The sequence below is a fragment of the Cheilinus undulatus genome, linkage group 16, assembly GCF_018320785.1.
Source record: "Cheilinus undulatus linkage group 16, ASM1832078v1, whole genome shotgun sequence".
NCBI classification, from domain to species: Eukaryota; Metazoa; Chordata; class Actinopteri; order Labriformes; family Labridae; genus Cheilinus; species Cheilinus undulatus.
In genome coordinates, this window is record NC_054880.1 from 14,402,061 (window position 1) to 14,423,864 (window position 21,804).

Consider the following 21,804-nt stretch of genomic DNA (forward strand, 5'->3'; position numbering starts at 1 on the left):
TATGAAGGTTTCTATATGGAGTGACCATCAGTATCAACTAATCCAGTTCATACACATTTACATGCTGATGCAATAGTGGGAATAAACTGGGGTTGTCTCTTTCCAGACAGTTGGTGCAAGTAGTCTCACAATTAGTGAAATAGGAATCACCTGAGTGCAGTTAATGTGTCTCTAGTCATTGTAGTATAAAGGGACCTGTGTCTGGAAGGTCCAGTCACTGATTAATCAGTGTTCCCGGCTACCATGACACCATGAAGACAAAAGAACACTCCAAGCAACTCATAGAAAATATTACTAAAAAGTCTAAGTCAGGGGATGGATACAAAAATATTTCCAAGGCACTGAACATCCCCCAGAGTTCAGTAAAATCCATCATCAGAAAATGAAAGGAACATGGCACGTGTAAATCTGTTGAGATCAGGCCATCCCCACAAACTGAGTGACCGGGGAAGAAGGAGACTAGTGAGAGAGGCCACCAAGACATCTATGACTACTCTGAGTTACAAGCTTCAACAGCTGAGATGGGAGAGACACTGCATTCAACAACTGTTGCTGGGGTTCTTCACCAGTCAAAGCTTTATGGGAGGGGGGCAAAGAGAAAGCCACTGTTGAAGAAACCTCATATTAAATCTCCACTAAAGTTTGCTAAAATGCATATGGGGGACACCATGGTCAAGAGGGATAAAATTCTTTGATCAGATGAGACCAAAATGATCTCACCACAAACACACCATCCTCACTGTGATGCACAGTGGTGTCAGCATCATGCTGTGGGGATGCTTCTCAGCAGCTGGCCCTGGAGGGTTTTTAAAGGCAGTGGATAAAATGAATGCAGCAAAATATAGAAAAATTCTGGAGGACAATCTTTTTCAGTCTGTAAGAGAACTATGGCTTGGGAGAAGATTTATTTTCCAGTAAGACAATGACCCGAAGCATACAGCAAAAGCTACACAGAAATGGTTTAAAGACAACAAGGTGAATGCTCTGAAGTGGCTGAGTCAAAGATCAAAACTCAATCCAACAGAGAATTTGCAAAATTGAAATTGAAAAGGGCTGCAGCAAAACGTACATCTACTAAATACTGACTTGAAGGAGGTAAATATTTAGGCAGTCTCTTATAGTACGTTACACATTTTTTGTTAAATAGAAAAATGGTCTCTGGAGATAAGAAATAATCAGCCTGGGAGGAGAGAGCTGCTGTTGGGAACTTTGAAAAAGATTAACCTTACACTTCCAAGGAATGAAGACCATTTACATCACACAATAATTAATGGTTAAATATTGTCCTAAATGTTCCACAGTTAGAAGGCCATTCCCCCATGCAGAGAAAGGGCTCAGTGAACATTTTAACTTAGTGGGGTTATGGCTGCTTAATCATAAAGAAGTCCGGTAATGATATAACCACTTTCCTCTTACAACATTGCCCACTAATAAGGGAAAGCTTGGTGACGTCTGACTCTCACTCCCCCTCATTCTTGTGTGAAACCCCCTGTGGCGATTTGGCATTGAGAAAGAACAACCAAACAATATTAATTGTTGGGAGCTGCAGTGAAACCGTGTTCTCCCTTTCAAAGGCTCTCAGGGGCTTTTTCATCTTTGTTTGGCCTGGGTTTAAAAGGAAATACCAATCATTTATCTAGTTTATTCTTTTTGAGCACCGCTTTCCCTCCAATGTAGCTTTTTTGTTATCAGTGACAAAAACTTGAAGTTGTCAAGTTTTCTTTGAGAAACTTTAGCTTTCTCTATACATTCTTCAACATCTGTGAATGTTTCATAGAAATGATTAGATGATAGCACAGACTATTATTAAAGCTTTTTCCCATTTCTTTTACCTAAAGCTAAGAATAGGTGGTTTGCTTCATGAAAACAGGATCTAAACTACAATCAAACATAACATTGACTAATGGGCAACAACCAATTCTCATAAAAATCTTCTGACAGGATTACCTTATCCCATCTCTATTGTCTCTTTATGAAGCTTCCTATGCCTTTATTGCCAGAGCTGGCACTGAGGCATCAAACGTGCAATATCTCAGGTATGCTTTGTGGGATTTTCTTAAAAAATTGCACTCATGTCCACCCTTACTCAAGGACCCACTGATTTGATTTTGGAGGCCATGGGTCATAGGTGAAGGTCTCTTGGCCCAATGCTATCCCATGCTTTTAAACATGAGATATCAAGAACCCTTTGAGAGATTTTCTTTAAACTTTGGACTCATGTCCACTGTGACTTAAGGATGGACTGGTCAGATTTGGACATCAAAGGTTACTGGGCCTCATAGTCAACCCTTGCTTCTGACAACAATATCTCAAGAGCCCTTTGAAGGCACTGCAGTGATGTCACAGCAGTTCATCATCATTTGGAGACGCCTCGCAGATATGTTTAAGTGGCATCCACAACATCATACGTTGAAATATCTTGGGAAAACAGCATGGGCAGGCATGATTTGAGGGGACAGCTAAACCAGCGCTTCTCCTTCTTCTGATGGAACCAAACAATACTTACTGAAGTGCAGCTATTTAACGCCATCCAACGCCAACCCAAAACGCTTCGTCATCAGCCCCTTGCACACCCTCAGGTAGCTCCACTGTGGTGGAATGCAAATCCCTTGTTGCACTGGGAGTCAAACTAAGTAAAGCCAAGCCGCTCAATGTAATGGAAAAGCCCCACAAGACACGAGGCTGGTATGCGTACTAGAGCATGGCTAAAGTTAGCAGCTAGCTCCTCAAGTCTTCGTTCCTCTTTGCAGCTTAATATCGTGCTTAAAAAGGTTTATCATCAAAAGGTTTATACACAAGTACAACCTAAACAGCCTACATACAACTTTATTTCCTTTTTCTAGTTCAAATTATTACCATATCATGCTGTTCTGAAGACATGCTAAATGCTACGCTTCTTGAGTTTATGGTGAATTCTGCTCAGACATGCTCAGACATGAAGGCAGTGGCAATTAAGCGAAGCTACAGTGGCTTTTGGCGATAGGCTTCATTAAAGTTTTAAAGAGCATTTGACCAGGAGCTCAGGCTTGGGTTTATAAAAAATGATGGATAATGACTTAAATCCTTAATGTAAATCTTATGCTGGCTAATTTAATATCTGAGTTTAGCTGGCTAAGGTGTGCATCCCTAGTTCACTCCATGTCATTGAATAGATTTTGGAGGTAATAGACAAAGGGCCATTTGGCTTCATGCTCCTCCCTTGCTGATAAGTTTTCTACAAATCTCACAAGAAAAGCTTCTATACACCGTGTGCATTGCCGTTAACACTGCATGGCAGCACCTGTGTCCAACAGTATTTGAAGCACTTTGTGGCACTTGCTGATGTTGTTCCCTCTTCTCTAGGTATTTGTTTGTGTTGTACTTACTCTCAGATATATGTCACTTTGGACAAAGGCATCTGCTAAATACTTAACACTGTAACCTCAGAAATCACCCCAGTGCTTCCTCTTGTCCCATCATAGTACTTCTTACATTGTCAGGCATACATTGTGGGGGACTTTCTTTTCATAAGTCAACCTAAAATCTCTATAGAAAAAAGAAGGAAAAAATTTAAGAAAGAAAGATGCTTTTGGCTGCTTCTGATGAAAATATTTGGCCCTTGACTGTAATTCAAAGCCACATGCCATCAAGATAGAATCAAGAATGCTAAAATAACAACAGTGCCCATAATCACAACCCTTAGCTATCATCGTACTACTGTGATTTGTAAGCCAAATTATATTGGTGGTTTGGTTTAAAACAGCTGCATTTGTTGAGTTTATTCATAGAAGTGTTGTTTCAATAGGTTTAAACAACAATATTTCAATATGTAATAACATCCTGCTTCACACTAAGGTATGCTAATTGTTATGCTGTTGAATATTTGGTTTTATGTAACCAAGACAAAACAGATTAAAAGATTTAAATTGGATGTGGACATTTTTAAGGGTTTAATCAAAATGCAAACTTTTAATCCATTACTTTTAGTGAGAATTCAAGTGTATCATTGGTTTATATATTATTTGAATCAACTGGTTAAGAAACAGAGGAAGAACAGGTGGAAACATAGGCACATAGATAAAAACATCATCCTACTATTATAACTGAACACAGTGAGGCTTTAGCTGAGTCTGTTGTACAACAGCAGAGGGAAATGAGCAAGGAAATGAAGTGTGGGAGGTTAAAATACCCTCACATGGATCAGTTAAGACAGGCCAGGCAGGCTTTAGTAAAATATATACAATGTGGGTGGACATTATGGATAAGGAAAGGCCTCTGGAGTTTAGGTTATATGGCCATGCTCAGGATGACAACCTCTGGAACATTTACAAAGGCACGCAGGGAAATATTTCACTTGGAGAAGGTCATTGTTTATAATTTTCAGCCCCTATTTTGGGCACAGAATTGCTTTTACATGTTTCTTTAATGTCAAAAAAAGGAGAAGGGTTCACCAGAGTGCAACTGACAAACCGTGTGGCTTTCAAATCTCCCACAAGGGATCTAGGAATGAGCTGAGACCCCCTTTCTTGGTCCTTTTGTTGGATGTCACTGGCTTGGACAAAATAGCTGATAGGACCCAAAGGTTGGGCAAAAATGAATATTTTCATGGAAAAATCATTTTGGTAAGAACTGACCTTCACTCAGCAAATAGGCTGAATGTTTTAGGATATTGCATTTCATGATATGTGACCATAAAGAATTTGCATTTGGTCTGTTTAGTAGTCTTCTTGGAAGTGTAGTTTACACTCCTCATGTCTTACTGCCATGAAACATTTTCTTTCTAATAACCAGTGATGCAGACAAACTTATAAAAGATAAACAGTTATGCTCAGTCATGTTTTAAAGCCAGTGACAGAACTGAGAGTCCTTCTCCATGACTTTCCTCTCCGATAGCATGTTAGCACAACACTGAAAACACCCCCCATCATCCCTCCCTGCAGATAACAACACAACTTCCTCTTCAAGGGCATCCAGCTAGGTCAACAAAACAAGGAGGAAAACCAAGCTGAGACGTAACATCACATCCTCTGTCTGTTTTCTGTCAGATTCCTTGTCTGAATGGGGAAATCAGCCAAACTTCCCTCCTAAAACGTCTAAAGGGGTGCTTGTTTCTATTCTCGTCTGTCCATGTCTACGGCGAACGCAGTGATAGAACAATGGTTTTCCTTCCGTTCATAGTCTTCATGGTTATGAGTTTTGTGTTTCTCTTCCTGAGCCACAACATCTGCGGACACATTTTGTGGTCTCCAGCTGTTGTCTGTCATCAAATTCTCCTTTAGGCATCCAGTAGGGAGTTCTTAGGGACCAGAGCCAAACCACAGCAGTGACTAATTAAAATCAGTCACTGTTAAAATCAACATTTTATAGCTCCCAGTGGTCGGAGCATTTTAACTTTATAATAGGTGACACAATAGGCAAACACAGTATGACTCACTGGGGAGAAGGCAGAGTTGAAAATCAGGTATTCAAGCAGAGACAGGCTGATGCAGTGACACTTAACAACAGGACATATTTGACTCTGCTCAAAGATAAAAAAGGAGAGATTTTCCATGATAAACACATTACAAACAAGACCAAAACAAACTAAAAAAAAAGAGTGGTATATTATGTGAGTTTTATGGCGGGCGGGGGGGGGGGGTACACTTTGGAAATACTTCTTTATACAATGCTGGGAAAAAGTATTTGCCCCTTCCAGATTTGAGAGCCATTATTCACAAATGGAGAAAAACTTGGTGAACCTTCCCAGGGGTGATCAGCCAACCAAAAGTTACTCCAAGAATGTGTTGATGACCCATCCAGGAGGTCACAAAAGAAACTAGTACATCTAAAGACCTGCAGACCTCACTTGACTCAGTTATGGTAAGTGTTCATGACTCAACAATAAGAAAGAGACTGGGAAAAAATTGCATCCATGGAAGCGATTCAAAACCAAAACCACTGCTAACCAAAAAGATCACAATGATTCATCTCACATCTGCCAAAAAAACAATTTTGATGATCCACAAGACTTTTGGAGAAATATTCTGTGGACTGACAAGACAAAATTGTAACTTTTTGGAAGGTGTGTGTACTGTTGCATCTGGTGCAAGACTAACACAGCATCTCATAAAAAGAACATCATACCAACAGTCAAACATGGTGGTGGTGTAATGGTCAGGGGCTGCTTTGCTGCTTCAGGACCTGGACCACTTGCCATAATTTATGGAGCCATCATTTCAGCTCTCTACCAGTAAGGCCTGAAGGAGAATGTCTTGCCATCAGATTGTGACGGCAAGCTCAAGTGCACTTGGGTTAAACAGCAGGAAAATGATCTGAAACACACCAGAAAGTCCACCTGGTGGACCAAAAAAAAAATGAAGATTTTGGAGTGGCCAAGTCAAAGTCTGCACTTAAATCTGATTGAGATGACCTTAAACAGGCCGTTCATGCTTGAATGCCCTCAAGTGTGGCAGAAATTGAAACAACTTTGCAAAGACCAGAAGGCAAAAATTCCTCCAGGGCCATGTGAAAGATCCATTGCCAGTCATCCAAAACACTTAATTGCAGTTGTTGCCTCTAAGGGTGGTAAAACCAGATATAAGGGTTAGGGGTTAGGTATAAGGGTTAGGGGCTAATTACTGTTTCACATAGGGCCAGGTAGGTTTAGATGGCTTTTTTCAAAAATAAATGAAATAATTTAAACACTGCACTTTTTATTTAGATTATCATTGTCTGATAGAAAAATTTTTTGACAGTATGAAACATTTAAGTGTGACAAATATGAAAAAAAGAAAAAACGTGAAGGGGGCTGGCCACTCCCAGGAAAGAAGTTTTCTCCATTTGTGGATAATGGTTCTCACCGTAGTCCCCTGGAGTCCCAAAGCCTTAGAAAAGGCTTGAGTTTGTGATTCAATGCTGTTCAACAAGTTTTGTATACAGGCATTGCTCCATACCTAATTCCTGGATGCACAGGAAAAGTCAGGTTCCCTCTGTTGCCCCATCAGTGAAGAAAACACAACACATTCAAACAACTAAATAACAGAAAGGACTGATGGTCCATTTTTCTTAAAGTGACTACTTCAAGGGAACCAGGACATCAAAAAGGACCAAATGCTCTTTTCTTTTCTGCCTGTCACACTACAAGAGACCAGAGCTCCATTATTTGCTTCACTAGATCTCACTTTGAGGTTGTCACTGACGACAAATAAACATCTGTTGAGTATCCCTTCATTTGACCTTCACACCATTCAGACTGTCTGACTTTTATAGCCTATAAAACTGACTCACATGTAGTCACACCTTGTTTAGGAGGAGTTCACGTTACACAGCAGGTGTCCTTTTGGTTTTCAGCCAGGGATACTCATCACCACTGTTCTCTTTTTCATTTTAACAGTCATCCATCCCGCCTCTCTCTCTGCTGAAACCATTAAAACCCACTATTCACCTTGATGAGTCGACGTGCTGAATTCTTTTCTGAGACTGCGTGTCCTGCTGAGAGATTTACTGGAGTAACTCTGTTCTGAGCTCTTTGTAGTGGCAGCCAAATGGTGACTGTCTCCCAGGATCAGCCACCAGTCCCCCTGATTTTGTCCCTTCATGGTTTGCTGCTGTCCTTTCACTGCTCCAAAACCTGACAGTTTCTAATGATCACAGCCAGGATCTCTCAAGTCATGGGAGCTGCTGCTGCTGATGGGGGGGGGGGGGGGTTATTTTCCCCCTGTTCAGGAATTTAGACAGTGTCTGCGGTTTACAAACCAGATTATTCACTGTCACACATCATAAAATGTAGTGTAAATACAAGAGAAAGTGCTAAATCTGTCACAGGTACAAAATATGAATTTATGCATTGTAAAACAGCCTCAGCGCCTTTTAAGGGGTGAAGTTTTTACACCTGAAGAGCTCAACACCTTCTGGTCTGCATCAAGAAAGAACTTTTCACTTGATACTTTCCAATGTTTAAACTATGATCGCTCTTTTTTGTTTTACTGTGATAGAGCTCAACAGTGTGGTTCAGGAATTAAAAATCCCATTCATTTTTTCCCCACAGTGGATTTATTATTAGCCATAGGGAAGTAACCATCTAAGGTAAGCTTACCACAAACTACCTATATGTGAATCAATGGGATATGCTCTTGTAGAAGACACAAGTTCCTATGACTGGATGACAATGTACTAAACCCAAAGACCCAGAGTGTCACAGCAGTGTCTAGAATCCACTGTTACCATTAAATGTTTCCCACGCCTGCAAATGTTGACTGTCAGCTGATGATGACAGAACATGAGGCTGTTCTGTAATAACCTGACACACCAGATAGACTGATTCATATATACATTGCATAGGATATATTTCACACTAATCCAAGAAACCTCCCACACAAAGTGTTTGGGAAGGGCAGGACTTGTCAAAAAAAATCTCTTAAGGCAATAGGACAAGCATTCTGTCTGTCATATTCATTATGGGTCAATCAGAGCAGCAAGATAAACTGAGGTTCTAGACATGCACAGCTCTTTTAGTAAACTTAGTTCGACAGACAGGCACTGCCATAGCTTATGAACAGGTTGTCTGCAGATAAAACTCATGCTGAGGCCAGTCGGGAGAAGTGCAAGAAAAAAACTTGTCTGCCAAGAATATTCTGGTGTATCCTAGTGTGTATGTTATTTTCCACTCTTTAGTGGACATTGTCAATATATAAAAATAAGTGTTGTCAATTTAGAAATTAATCTAAATTGTTACATGCTTTGCAATTAGTTAATCACAATTTATCACATATGTTGATTATTTGAGAAAGATTGCATTACTGATAGAATTAATAATTGTAGTGACAAAGCAATTCATGCTTCTGAATGGCATCAAAACTTAGCTTTTGAAACATATAAAGTGCAGCCCGAGGGCAGATTGTCCTCGTCTTAGGCAATCTAGGATTATGTTAATCTCCAGAGTCTGGATTTCATCCATACAATTGTGAAAATTAAAAGTACAGAAGATTTTTATGTGTTCTAATCAAAGTTCCAAAGCTACTGTAGTCTGTTGGGTAATATCATTAGTGTGATTAGTCAGCATACATTTTTTTAATTGCATTTTTAACCCCTGTGATTATCCATCCATCCATCCATCCATTCATCAGCTTATCTGGGGCCAGGTTGTAGTGGTAGCAGGTTGAACAAGTCAACCCAGACATCCCTCTCCCCAGCAGCACTTTCCAACTCCTCCTGGGGGATCCCGAGGCGTTTCCAGACCAGAGAGGATACAGTGCTTAACAAATTTATCAGACCACCTGTCATATTTGTCTCAGAGACCATCCAGCATCATGAAGTGCTTTAATGCAGACTCTTTCATTTTCAGTGAGCTCTCCACGTTTTACCATTTTGAACAGGAATGAGGAATTTCAAACTGAATTCACCTTTTTATACCCAAATTCGAGCCAGCTCACTGGGCTTCTCTGAGGAGTCAGAAATTAATCAAGCATAACATTCAACCACTAAAACTCATTTTTCTGTTCAGGAATGCAAGTAAATAACTATAATTTGACATATTAATCAAGAAATAATAATGTGCTTTGCTATTTTTTCTTTTTTTTTTTGTAAATCAGTAAATTTGAAAATTCATGGATAACAATAATAATTATATTTTAGAATTAAAAATATCATTTAGGTTAAAGAGCTTCTACATATTGGTGTATTAACCATTGCAGAAACATAAAAAATGATTTTGTTAATTACCAATGTTAATTTAGGGCAGCTGTGGCATAAACCTTACTTTGGGTGGTGGTCTAATAAATTTGTTAAGCACTGTATATAATCCCTGGAGCATTCTGGGTCTTCCCCAAGGTCTCCTAGCTGGACATACCTGGAAAACCTCCAAGGGGAGGCATCCTGATCAGACGCCCGAACCATCTCAACTGACTCCTTTCGATGTGAAGGAGCTGCAGTTCTTCTATTTCCCTCCAGATGTGTGAACTCCTCACCCTATCTAAGGCTGAGCCCAGCCACTCTCCGGAGAAAACTCATTTTGGCGGCTTGTATTCGCAATCTCATTTTCTCGGTCGTTACCCAGAGTTGTTGACCATAGATGAGGGTTGGAAGGAAGATTGACTGGTAAACCAAAAGCTTTGCCTTCCGTCTCAGCTCACTCTTCACCACAACGGTCCAGCACAATGCCTGCAAAGCTACTGACACTGCACCAATCCTCCTGTCCTCCCTTTTACCCTCACTTGTGAACAAGACCCAAAGATACTTGAACTCCTTCACCTGAGGCAGAGACTCACTCCCCACCAGGAGGGCGGGGAGTGTTTTCTGCCAAACATATTTCTGCTTATAACTAAAGGATTTCAGTAAGGATATGTTGTGTTTTAGATTGAAGAATCCAAAGTATTGTTTCAAGTGTGCTGACTCTGTCTCAGAGTAGTGTCATTGTTTATAGGAGTTACCCCCGGTGGGATCTTTAATCAGCAACAACAAACATACAGTGTGTGTTCATTTGATTTGTGTGCGTGCAGCTGATGTCGGCCTTGTGATCTGCAGGAAGCCGCAGCACATTGAGCGTCTTTGTACTTCCCGATGAAAGGGAGAGCTGTCATCTGACAGCCGTAAGAGAACAGCCTTCTTGTTTCTGTTACATTTTATAGCTGCAATAATAAGGGTGTCACTTTTCCTCCAAATGCTGCAGGGTTTCTGCTGTTGTTCGCATGTTCTACGCTGTATTGTGCTGCCGTCAATATTCTCATTCATCTGTTCAAATCCAGGTTATGCAACCCAGGAGACACACAATATGAGGACTGTTCAGAGCTTCACAGGCCGTTAAAGTGCCCTAATCCATTTCAGAGAGGAGAAACAGTAAAGGGGGTGGAAATTAAAACAACAACTTGGTTACACACTTCCTGTTGTAACTGAATGGATGCACAGTTTGGGTTGAAAAGCATAAACCAGCAAAAAAGAAAGCGGTGATTGAATGTAAAATGATTGAGAAAACAAGACTACAGCCAGGCAAGATGACCTGCTAGGTCCCACCTTGGTCAGCCATACTGGAACCAACAAAATTAAGCCCTGAAAAAGACAAAAAGGACATATAAGCGGAAAGAATATGAATTTGCTCACTGTTTACTTGCAGTAAATTTTCCAGCTGTCTTTTTCCCTCTTCTCTTTTTCTCTCTTCACACTTTTCTCTGAGTTTGTCAAGCTCCCTTGTGTTTTCTCTGTAATTTTATTTTATGTGTAATGTTGGCATCGGGAATTGTTTTGTTTGCAGGGCCAATTAGTGGCAATGGGCTGGATTAGATGGGGATACCTTCACCTGTGGTCAAGAGCTTTGGGTAATGACTGAAAGAATGAGATCAAGCAATTAAAATGAGTTTCCTCTGGAGACTGGCTGGGCTCAGACTTGGACACGGAGTAAACAGTTCAGACATCAGGGAGGATTTGGACTAGAGCCGTGTTCTTTCGCATTGAAAGGAGCCAGTTAAGGTGGTTCAGGTCTGGGGTGCTTCCCTATGGAGGTCTCTCTGGCATGGCCAACTGGGGGGAGACCTTGGGAGTACAAAAAAGTATTTGACCACACCAATTAATTACTGAACTCAGGTGTTTCAATCAGTTCTGTTGCCAGGAGGTATAAAATCTGGCACCTAGTCAACAGTCTCCGTTTGCAAACATTTTTGTCATTCTGAAGAGCTCAGCGACTTCAAGTGTGGTATTGTGATTGATCTTTGCAATAAGACGGTCAACTGTACAGTCATCTGTGAATGATTTTATAAGAAAGCTGAAGCATTTAGGAACAACAGCAACTTGACGCAGAAGACTATGTAGAATGACATACCGGGTTTAATGACTGCAAGGGTGTGTAAAGGTTGCTGATTTCCGTAGCTGAAGAGTTCTGAACTTCCACTGGTATTTATGTAAGCACAAAACCTATACAGCAGGAGCTTCATGGGATGGGTTTCCAGATGGAGTGGCGTAAAGCACCCTGACACTGGACTGTGGAGCAGGAGAAACATGTACTGTGGAGAGAGGGATCAAGCCTCTATTTCGCAGTCAGATGGGCAAGTCTGGATTTGGCGGATGCCGGGAGACTTACCTGCCTGACTGCACTGTGCCAACTGAAGTTTGGTGGAGAAGGGATAATGGAAGAGGACTGTTTTCAGGGTCTGGACTAGGCCCCTTATATCCAGTGAAAGGCAATCTTAATTTTTCAGCATACCAAGACATTTTGGACAATGCTATGCTTCGAAATATGTGGCAAAAGTTTGAAGAAGGCCCTTTTCTACCCCAACATGACCTTGCCCCAGTGCACAAAGCAAGGACTATATGGTTTGATGAGCTTGGTGTGGAAGAACTGGTCCGCACACAGCCCTGACCTCAACCCCATCAAGCATGGGACGAACAAGAATGGAAATTGTGAGCAAGCATAATTTTTGTGGATTTCTTTTCTGAGCATCTTTTTGCAAGGTACAGTTATTTTGTGTTAGCCTCAAACGTGTTGACTTTTTACAATAAGCTTAGCTTGATAAAAAGGAATAATAGAGTTGGTTTGAAAAAAAATTGACTTCTAGTATTCAAACATGCACTTTATTCAGACAGTTTCTGGACATTTTCAGCACTACAGCGCATGTGTAAAAGGGGCTAAATAAACAGTCACCTTAAGCCAGAAACACAGGGTAAAGTTGTTTTTTTCCTGCCTCTTCACCTAATTTTAAAAATAATCCAATGTTCATTATGTTAAATATTTCATTGAGATGACCTGCTATGTTGAACTGAGGTCATTACAGGATAAGTTGTTTGCATATCAGTAAATTATAAACCTATGTGAGTAACAATCTTCAGTATAAAATTTGGATATTTCACACTATATGTCCTCTTAACAACATCGTGTTTAGTACCACTGTTAATGATGCATAACCTCTAACACTAAGCCCATAACATTAGGGAATAAAACACCTATAAAGGCCATGAGCATGTCTGGTTTTGTTTTATGAGCCTCCAGCTGGCTGTTTGTTTATCCATGGAGACAATGAGGGCTAACAGCTGCAGTTTCACCTCTGAGGCTGTCGACTAAACTGACTAACAGACCTCTGCCAGGCGACAAGTCAACAAGTCACTATCGTGTCAAGATTTCAACTCCAAGTGACCTGAAACAGTGGCTCCAAAACTGTGGCTCAGGACACCAGAACAAATATTCTTACTTTTATAACTGTTTGAATTATTGATTTCTTGTCTCTAAGATATATATGAAAAGGAATACTTCATGCATCTCAGGGCAGAAAAGGAACTGGATCAAAACTGAAGACTTCATCCTTGTGATAAATATTATGTGATTAGCTAAGCTTCATCTATGTTTCACAGTCTTTATGAGTGGTACGAGTTTGACTATTCATCATCACACACTTTAATTTCTAAAAATCTGTCATGTTGTGATAGCAAACACTCAATGGAGGAGAGCATGAAATGTGGTTAAAATTCTTGGATTAAAAGCCAGAAAGCTGACTACCATAATCAATGGTCAAGAAGCAACTTTCACACGCAGTTTGAGCATCATATTTATAATTTCATGCTTGATTATTGACACATTTCCCCAATGTTTGCTTTCGTTCAGTTGTTTAATTCAGGGTTGTCATAATAGCATAACTATGATATAGTCAAACAAACCTGAAAACCTGTTAAAACCTGTTTCAAGCCATGACATGAAAGTATAAGAAATGCTATACAATAATTTATTTTACATCTTTTACACCTATAAACTATGGGAAGCAAACTCCTGATCACTATTTATATTGCTTAAAAACATTTGCCATATTTTTGAGAGGGGTCTGGCTGCAGAACACACATGTCAGACTCTGCAGACCACTACTGTGAGACACCACCTCTGTCAGGATGGAAGTGATGTAATTTACCCATACTACATAGTTCCTGTTTAAGACATTTTAAAATTAAACTTTATTCATAAACAGAGTCTGGCAGTTAAAATCATGAAACAACAAAATTGCCGACATTACAGATGGGAAAAAGGCCAGAAGTCTAATCCTGGGTTAAATTATGAATAGACCTGTTAAAGTAATTATGTGACGGGGCTCACTTTACCTTTGTTAGCTTTAGCTAAAGCTGATATAGCCATGTAGCTATGTAGTTCACATTACTATGTAAGCCAATGTAGCTACTTAAGCTTTGGCTATGTTATATTTTGCAGTAACATAACTTGTTACATCAGCTTTAATTTGGGCAACATGAACTTTCACAAACATAGCTAAAGCTAATAAAGCTACACTATTTATGTAGTTAACGTTGCTGTGTTAGCCAATGTAGCTACATCAGCTTTATCTTAACATTACCTTTGTTGGCTCTTGCTAAAGTTAGTGTAGCTATGCAAGATATGTAGTTAACGCTACTACATAGGCCACTGTAGCTACTTAAGCTTTGGCTATGTTATATTTTACTGTCACATAGCTTGTTATATTAGCTTTAATTTTGGCAATGTTAGCTTTAACATATGTCGCTAAAGCTAATATAGCTAGGTAGATAACATAGCTTTGTTAGCTTCAGATTTAGATGTGTAGCTAAATTTTTTACATAGCTTCCTTAGCCTTGGATGTAGCTATGTATAATGCATAGCAACGTTATCGTTATAGCTTGTTAGCTTTTGCCTCAGCTACGTTAGCTGTGTTAAGAGGGCTTTCATGGAGGACAAGCTATTTTCCTGGAGGCAGACTGTTTACTCAGCTTTATTAAACATTTTGTAATCAGGTTTTGCAGGTTAGGTTTTTGACTTTTAAGTTTTAGTATCCTAACCCTTACCTTAACCATTATCCAAACCCTAACTGGACATTTAATCCAATTTTTTAAGTGATGGTCTGTATTTCTGTCCTGACAAAGGTATTGTCTCACCACAGTGGTCTGCAGACGGACTGCCTTAACATTTTTGATGGATTTCTTTCTTTCCAACACATCTATCTTATGACTTACAGTACTCTTTAACACTTTGACATTTTTAAGATTATCTACAGAGAATGCATTAATTCAAATTAGTTTTTGAGAAATATCCAAGTATCAAAAATGTTGACAGCCTTAGGCTGGCAACACAGGAGCTTTTCTAATCCCATTTTCATCTAACTTAGCCTGATTTGAGGCATGTTGAAGACAATTTGCCCCAATAATTCTCAAGCATGTGGAGTCAAGATGATTATTGGGATGATTAGGAGCCTCCCCAATCTGAAATCATACATATTAGACATACCCCTAGTAACAAAATGAAAACAAGCAGGCCAGGTAGTATCACCAACCAGCAGGTCTGCCCACAGAAATGGCAGGACCCCTGAAAGGTCAACAATACCGTCCTAGTCCAATGGACCAACCTGCAACACTAATGTTACAAAACGAAGGTTTATACCATTTAAAGAAGGGGAGTTCATGTTTTAAAACAGCCAACAATAACTGATTTTTTTGGTTGATTTAAGGAGATTTAAGGAGCATTGACTTTTTAGACTTTAAGGTCATCATTGCTTTGGACAATGTGTTGGTTGAGCACCAGACTTACTCTATGAATCATGAATGTTTGTGAAAAATTTGCATCACATAAAATCTGGACTCACAAGGAGATTTTAACTGCCAAGGATTTACTAAAAATACTAAAACCTCTTATATCAAAGAATGACAGTGCAGAGAGAGATCAAACGATGATAATCAAGCGTGGTTAGAGTCTCTTAAAATGAAGTGGGCCTCTGGTCAGTGAAGTTACTTTTGGCAGAGCAATTGTTGCACTTGGATTGTACTTGCAGGCGAACACTGACCGATACAAATAAACAGTCGCCGTGATCGGCAGCTGTTATCCAAAATAAACACACGAGTAAACATATTTTCCCACCGGCCTTCAGCTGGCATTGGACAGATCAAGACCCGGGTGTTAATGATAACAAATGTTTGTTTTCTGAGAGCGTAGGCCTGCTGTCTTTACTTCATGTTAGCTGCTAGGTTTATTTAATTCGAAGCTAAACTTTGGGCTGGTTGGATAAAGAAAGGCTGAGAGCTCTTTCTTTTATCGAGATTACAAGAGAAGGCAAGAACTAACAGGGATAAGATTTAAACCTCATGAAAATATAAATAGATGAAATTGGGCTACAAGAATTGGGACAAAGCAAATACTTCAACTCACAAATGACCAAACTAGCTTAATACTGTAGCCAAAGGTTATCAGTATCTTGGGAAACAGTCTTATTTACCTCCTTTTAACATTTTTGAACTTTCATGACTGTAATATGGATGAAGGTAGGGCTAGCAGCCAGTTTTGTGTGACACTGCTCCGTGGAAGGAAGTGTGTATGTGCATGTGTGCTGTTTCATCACAAAGTCACAGCGCTAACTACAGGTTTGGCATGCATACAGCGTTTTTAGTCATTTTAGCAGATCTATGTGTGCAGCAGTTGTTATCAAAGCCTGTCACCTGAATGCAGAACTTTTTTTAAACTAAAAATTAGAAACAATTCTTCAATTTTTTTGTGTATTATTTCTGTGTAAAAGTGGCTTTAGCTGTGCTGCCTTTGGCAAGCTAGCTCATTTTGTGCTGGCTAATTGGTTGCTCCCTCTAGCTTTAGATTGAAAACTTTTTTCTGTTTTTTGCCTGACAAGGTTGTAATTTTTCACGCTGTTGTTTGGACAGCTTTTTAGCCAAGCCTTCAGCTTCATATTTTTTCAAATGTGTATCAAACTGCTCATCCTACTCTCAGCAGAAAAGCAAATCATTTCCCAAAATGTCCAAGTACTCCTTTAAAGCTCTTCCCAGGCTTTCCAGCGGAAATAGGAAATGGAAAAGACAGTGATGAGAGTGGGACTGACTCATGATGATACTGTCTGTTTTTCTGTGACCGCTAGTCCCTTGACAATCCAGCATCATCTCCTTTAACTCTTCCTTTCTGTAGCTGGCTTGTCCTCAGTTATTGTGCACTTGGCCAACCTTCGCCCAATGCAAGAATTTCAGAGGAATGTGACCGTGGTCGAAACGTGGCAAAATGGTGTGGCTCGGACTCAAAGGAGAAGAAATGAAGAGAAGAAGAAGCATTTTTCTTCCGCCCTCTGTTTCTAAAAAAGACAAAAGTGAGGAAATTCCTATTTTAGTGCCATACATGAGCAGAGTCACTCTTCTTTCAGGAGTGACTGTAACCAGAGCTGGATTGTTTCAATGAATCTATTAATTTCAGCCAAATGGATCAGAGCGTGATGGTGGTAAGGGGATGGTGTGTGGTGATGGAAACTATGAGTTGTGGTGGAGGGGTTGGGGGTTGGTAGTTAGGGGGTTTGCTGAGTCTTCTGAAGAAAAATTTGTAATCCGAAAGGAGACATGACATCACTTGAAGTGAGCCGGGCTGAATGGGTTGTAAACAAGCCTGAAAATGAACATCTGATTACACTTTTATTCTCAAGATATGGAGCCTTATTTTGCTGAGTCTGGGCCAAATACAGCAATGCTCAAACAAGGGATTGTTTCCTCAAAGGTCTCCTTGTTCTTCTTCTCATAAATCCTACTTGAAAAAATGGGCCTGCAGCACTTATTCACAGTATCAGTTACTCACTAAGGACCCCTTTAGGCCCCAACCCCCAATAATATCCATGGGTTTCTAACCTTGAAGAAAGATCATCCTCTGTGGTGCACCCTGGATGTAGGAGGTCAAATAATTGGCATTGCCAATGCTCAGTTCTGTCAGGTTTCTATCAACTCAGTTTGTTATCTTGGACCCAATTGCTGAATAAACCAGTACCCTTAATGTTTATTTTTCTTTTTCAAAAGCTTTAAAAATGCATTAAAATTCACTGGGGAAACTTTGTATTGCAGGGTTGAGAAAACGCAACGTACAGGTGTTTAGATTTGATGTTGGGAAATACCCATTTTTCAAATTCTTCTTACATTATCACTGCAGTAAAAAAAAAAAAAAAAAAATCTTAAACCACGTTCAATGCAGTACAGCTCATTCAGTCAAATGACGTTTAATGACTAGATTTATTATTTGTATCATCTAAACATGTTATAAATTCACCCCAAGTAGGAAGTGGTTCTGATCATTCTAAAACCTTCCTGTGTGACAAAAAACAGATTAAAACCTGTAAAAATTGCATTTGATGCGTAATTACGCGCCGTTTTGCACCAGCTTAGCACAGGTGAGGAGCTGAATGTCCAAGCTAAACAGGCATAAATGCTAAACAAACCAATGCAAACTCACTTAATCTCACTTTGAACAGGTCTTTACGTCTTTTTATAACACTGCAAAGCAGCCGGTCGTGACCATAAATTGTTTTAAACGCTAAACCGTACCTCTCTCTGCGCATCAGCAGCCTGGAGATGCCCTCAGGAGTCTCCCTCTCTCTGCAGGATCGCAGCGGTTTGTGCTCTCGTGCTGCTCTGCTGTGTGATATGACAGATTATTAAATCCTCCGTGAACTCCTACGAGCTAAGAGTGACGAGTTTCCACTGACTGAAGCATGTATGTGTGGTGCGTAAAACCCAAATGATTCCTCCAAACTCCGCCTCCTCTCTCCCTCAGCATGTCTCCACTCCCTCTTGTCCCTCTGTCTGTCCCTCACCTTGTGCTCAGGCTCACTGAAAGTAGACAGTGTGTGTGTTTTTTGGATGTAATAGAATAGTTTAAATACATAGTAGAGTGTAAAGTTTCCGGCTGTCGGTGCAAACCACTTTTTCTCTCTGCACGTGGAAAATTCCGAGCTTTGGTCGTTCAGTGTGCTCCATCGCCTTTTAAACTGAACCAGATTGAGTTTAATATAGCTTTAATATACAGTGGACTTTACAACAACCAACGGTTTAATGTTTGTAACTAGTATTTGTCCAACATGTGCATCAGTCACTTCTGTATGAAGTTACAGACAGTAGCACACAGTTAAAATCTTTGTGTTCTGTAGGTTTTTAGATGTTCAAATATTTATGAGTTAAAATTACTTATAGATGTAAAATACATGCCTGATGTGGTACTACATATGTAATACCTTTTCCCCATCATATTTTACTATTAATGTCAGGAATGGGCAATTTTGGTTACTAAGGGGCCAAATTGTCACAAATTGTCTGATATTCTAAATTTAACTACTGTGAAGCTTTCATGATCCTTTAATATACCAACAGTTATATTTTCAAACTCTATTGCAAATAATCATTGTTTATTAGATGAGCTAAACAGAATTTTAAAAAAAATTAAGCTACTGGACATAATCATTACTGATCATTTTGACGTATTTTACTTGCATAGCTATTTTTTTATCATTTAATTTACTGATACATGTTAAAAACAAACTTAAACAGAAAAAAATACAGCCAATTAGATCTTCTATAATATACCAGCAATCCATGATTGATTAAGAGAAATGTTTCCATTTTTCATGACAGATTTTGTCATTTTTTCTTCATTTTTATTGGTTTGTTTGTTTGTTTTGGTATTGAAGATAGATTTTGTGACCTGTTTAATGGGGAGGAGGGCCCCATATGGCCCCCAGGATGCCAGTTGCCCACTCTTGATTTTTACTATTTATAAATCTTACTCATCTTTATCTAAGAAAGCTGTTAAAGTTCTTCTTTATAACCACAAGAATATGATCAAGCACTCTTTCTTTTTTTAATAACAGCCTGCATGCAGTTTCAAATCTTTGTTCAACACATAAATGTGCTCTGATCGTACATGACTACCTCTTCCAACAGTTGATATTCTGTGATCAAGGAGGAATATTGAAAAATGAAACAAGGGTTAGCATGTCATTGATAAACTACATGTCCCACAATGCAAAAGCTCTCACGGGCCACATTAAATGTGCCCGGCCAGCTTTGACCCCCTGGCCTTCAGTTTGACAGATTTGACCTAAGCTGTCAAACATCCATATATTTCATTTTATTCTATTTTGCTGTGAAAGTAAATTTTGGTTATTTTCTTAAGATTTTATCTAGTCTTATCATCTTAACTACCTCTTTATTGTGGGACAACAAAGTTATTTTTACCATCACCGTAGAATATGTGTAAAATAAAATGCTTTCATGTACATCTTCGTATGGCTTCTGTAATGGTACTTAATTTTCTTAATCATATTTGATTAGTCCTCATTCAGTATAGTGACAAAAATCAGTTATGGACTTCTATTGAAGATAGTTAAATACGTCTTTAATAAGTTATATATACACTTTTTTAATGCCAGTAAATATATGGCTTTAATCACTCAAGGTTACGTATATCTTTAACTACTAAAAATGTACCATTATAACTATAGTCAGATGAAAAGAGTTGATTGTTACAGCTATAGATTACGATAATGTTAAGAAAATAGATAGTTGTGTTTTCATCAAGAGAAATCTTTACTAAATGAAGCCTGGCAGAGGTTTCAGTCATCTTGTAGCTGGTTTCAGGAGAAATAGATGATGTTGGATGAGCTTTAAAATTAGTTAGGAATAATTGAAATCGTTAGTTTTTAGGGAATAATATTAAAAGCATATCCTTCTTTTTTTAACGCCTATACTGTTAAGTATATATATATATATATATATATATATATATATATATATATATATATATATATATATATATATGTGTGTGTGTGTGTGTGTGTGTGTGTGTGTGTGTGTGTGTATGGTTTAATAAGGCTACAATAGCAGTTTTACTACATAACACCATCTCTCAGCTCTGCTGCCATCCATCACATACGTGATGATGTTCCACTCTGTTGTGATTTTCTCTCCACAGTCTCAGATTTCTTCTAAGTTTTCAGAGCCACATGAACTTTTCTGTGGTCAGGAGCAAACTGCAGGGTCTCACAGAGCCAGGAAGGATTTTCCCTCTCATTGACCTACGTTTTCCACAGAGTGAGCAGGAGGTCTGCAGGCAATTAGAGGCTTCAGCTGTGGCTCCATCCTGCCACCACCCATTAAGTCTGGATGAAAACTACATCTGGACATGACGGGGTGAAGGTTTTAATAGGTGATTGTGGATTTAAAAGCTTGTTTATGGGATCTGCTGATCATCTGATAAGTCCTTTTTGAACCTCAGTATTTACATGTTTGAGTTATTGTTCAGACATGAGAAGACTGAAAGGCCAAATTCAGAATCACTGTCCTGAAATGTCAAATATTTAAATATAAGAATGCTGCCATCTACTGTCCAAAAACATGAGTTACACAGACTCAACTGTGACCTGCTACTAAAACTAAAGGTAGAGTTAAAAAATCTTTGAGGTACTAAAATAAAAAAATATAGGGCAGCAGCAGTAAGGCGGTTCTCTTAACTACGAATGTTCATCTTGGTCTAACAAGTCTACATTTCAAAACTATTTTAGGGAATCATGTTCCTTTTTTGTTCCTCTTTGCTAAAGAGAAAAAGGACCATCCAGATTGCTATCAATGCAAAGTTCAAAAGCCAGCATCCGTGTGGGGGTGTATTGTGTCCAAGGTGTGGGTAACTTGCACATCTTTGAAGGCACCTTTAATACTGAGAGAAACAGTGCATACAGGCTTTAGAGCAGGGGTGGGCAGATGGTGGCCCAGGTGCCACATACAGCCCCTTTCCACTCACTGCGGCTTGTAAGTTGATTTTAAATATCAAGAAATTAATAAAAAATACAAATTTTTCTATAATCAACTTCGACTATTCATATTTGCAAAGTTATTTGTAAGAAATTAGAGATAAAATTGGCCGTGACTATTGTTGTAAAGATATTTTATATGCATAAATAAATGCAGAAATATGTGTAAAATATATCAAAATAACCATTATCATGTTAAATGCAATTGAAAGACATTTAAATTGGCATAAGTCTACAGTTAAGCTGTTCAAATTAAGTACCATTTAAATTTAAATTACATTTGTAAATGTTTCCTTAATAAACTGTG

The 21,804-nt window shown here is 39.0% G+C and overlaps 2 protein-coding genes across 2 annotated transcripts in view; one reads left to right on the plus strand and one right to left on the minus strand.

The window, feature by feature from the left end:
* The window catches only part of fhl3b (four and a half LIM domains 3b), a 28,054-nt gene extending 9,645 nt beyond the window's left edge, over nucleotides 1-18,409 (minus strand). Inside the window, exon 1 of the mRNA XM_041809000.1 lies at nucleotides 18,241-18,409. The gene's annotated coding sequence lies outside the window, so the exon portion shown is untranslated. The remainder of the gene's footprint in view (nucleotides 1-18,240) is intronic.
* Nucleotides 1-21,804, plus strand: part of ppt1 (palmitoyl-protein thioesterase 1 (ceroid-lipofuscinosis, neuronal 1, infantile)) — a 56,537-nt gene that overhangs the window by 18,422 nt on the left and 16,311 nt on the right. The window lies entirely within an intron of this gene.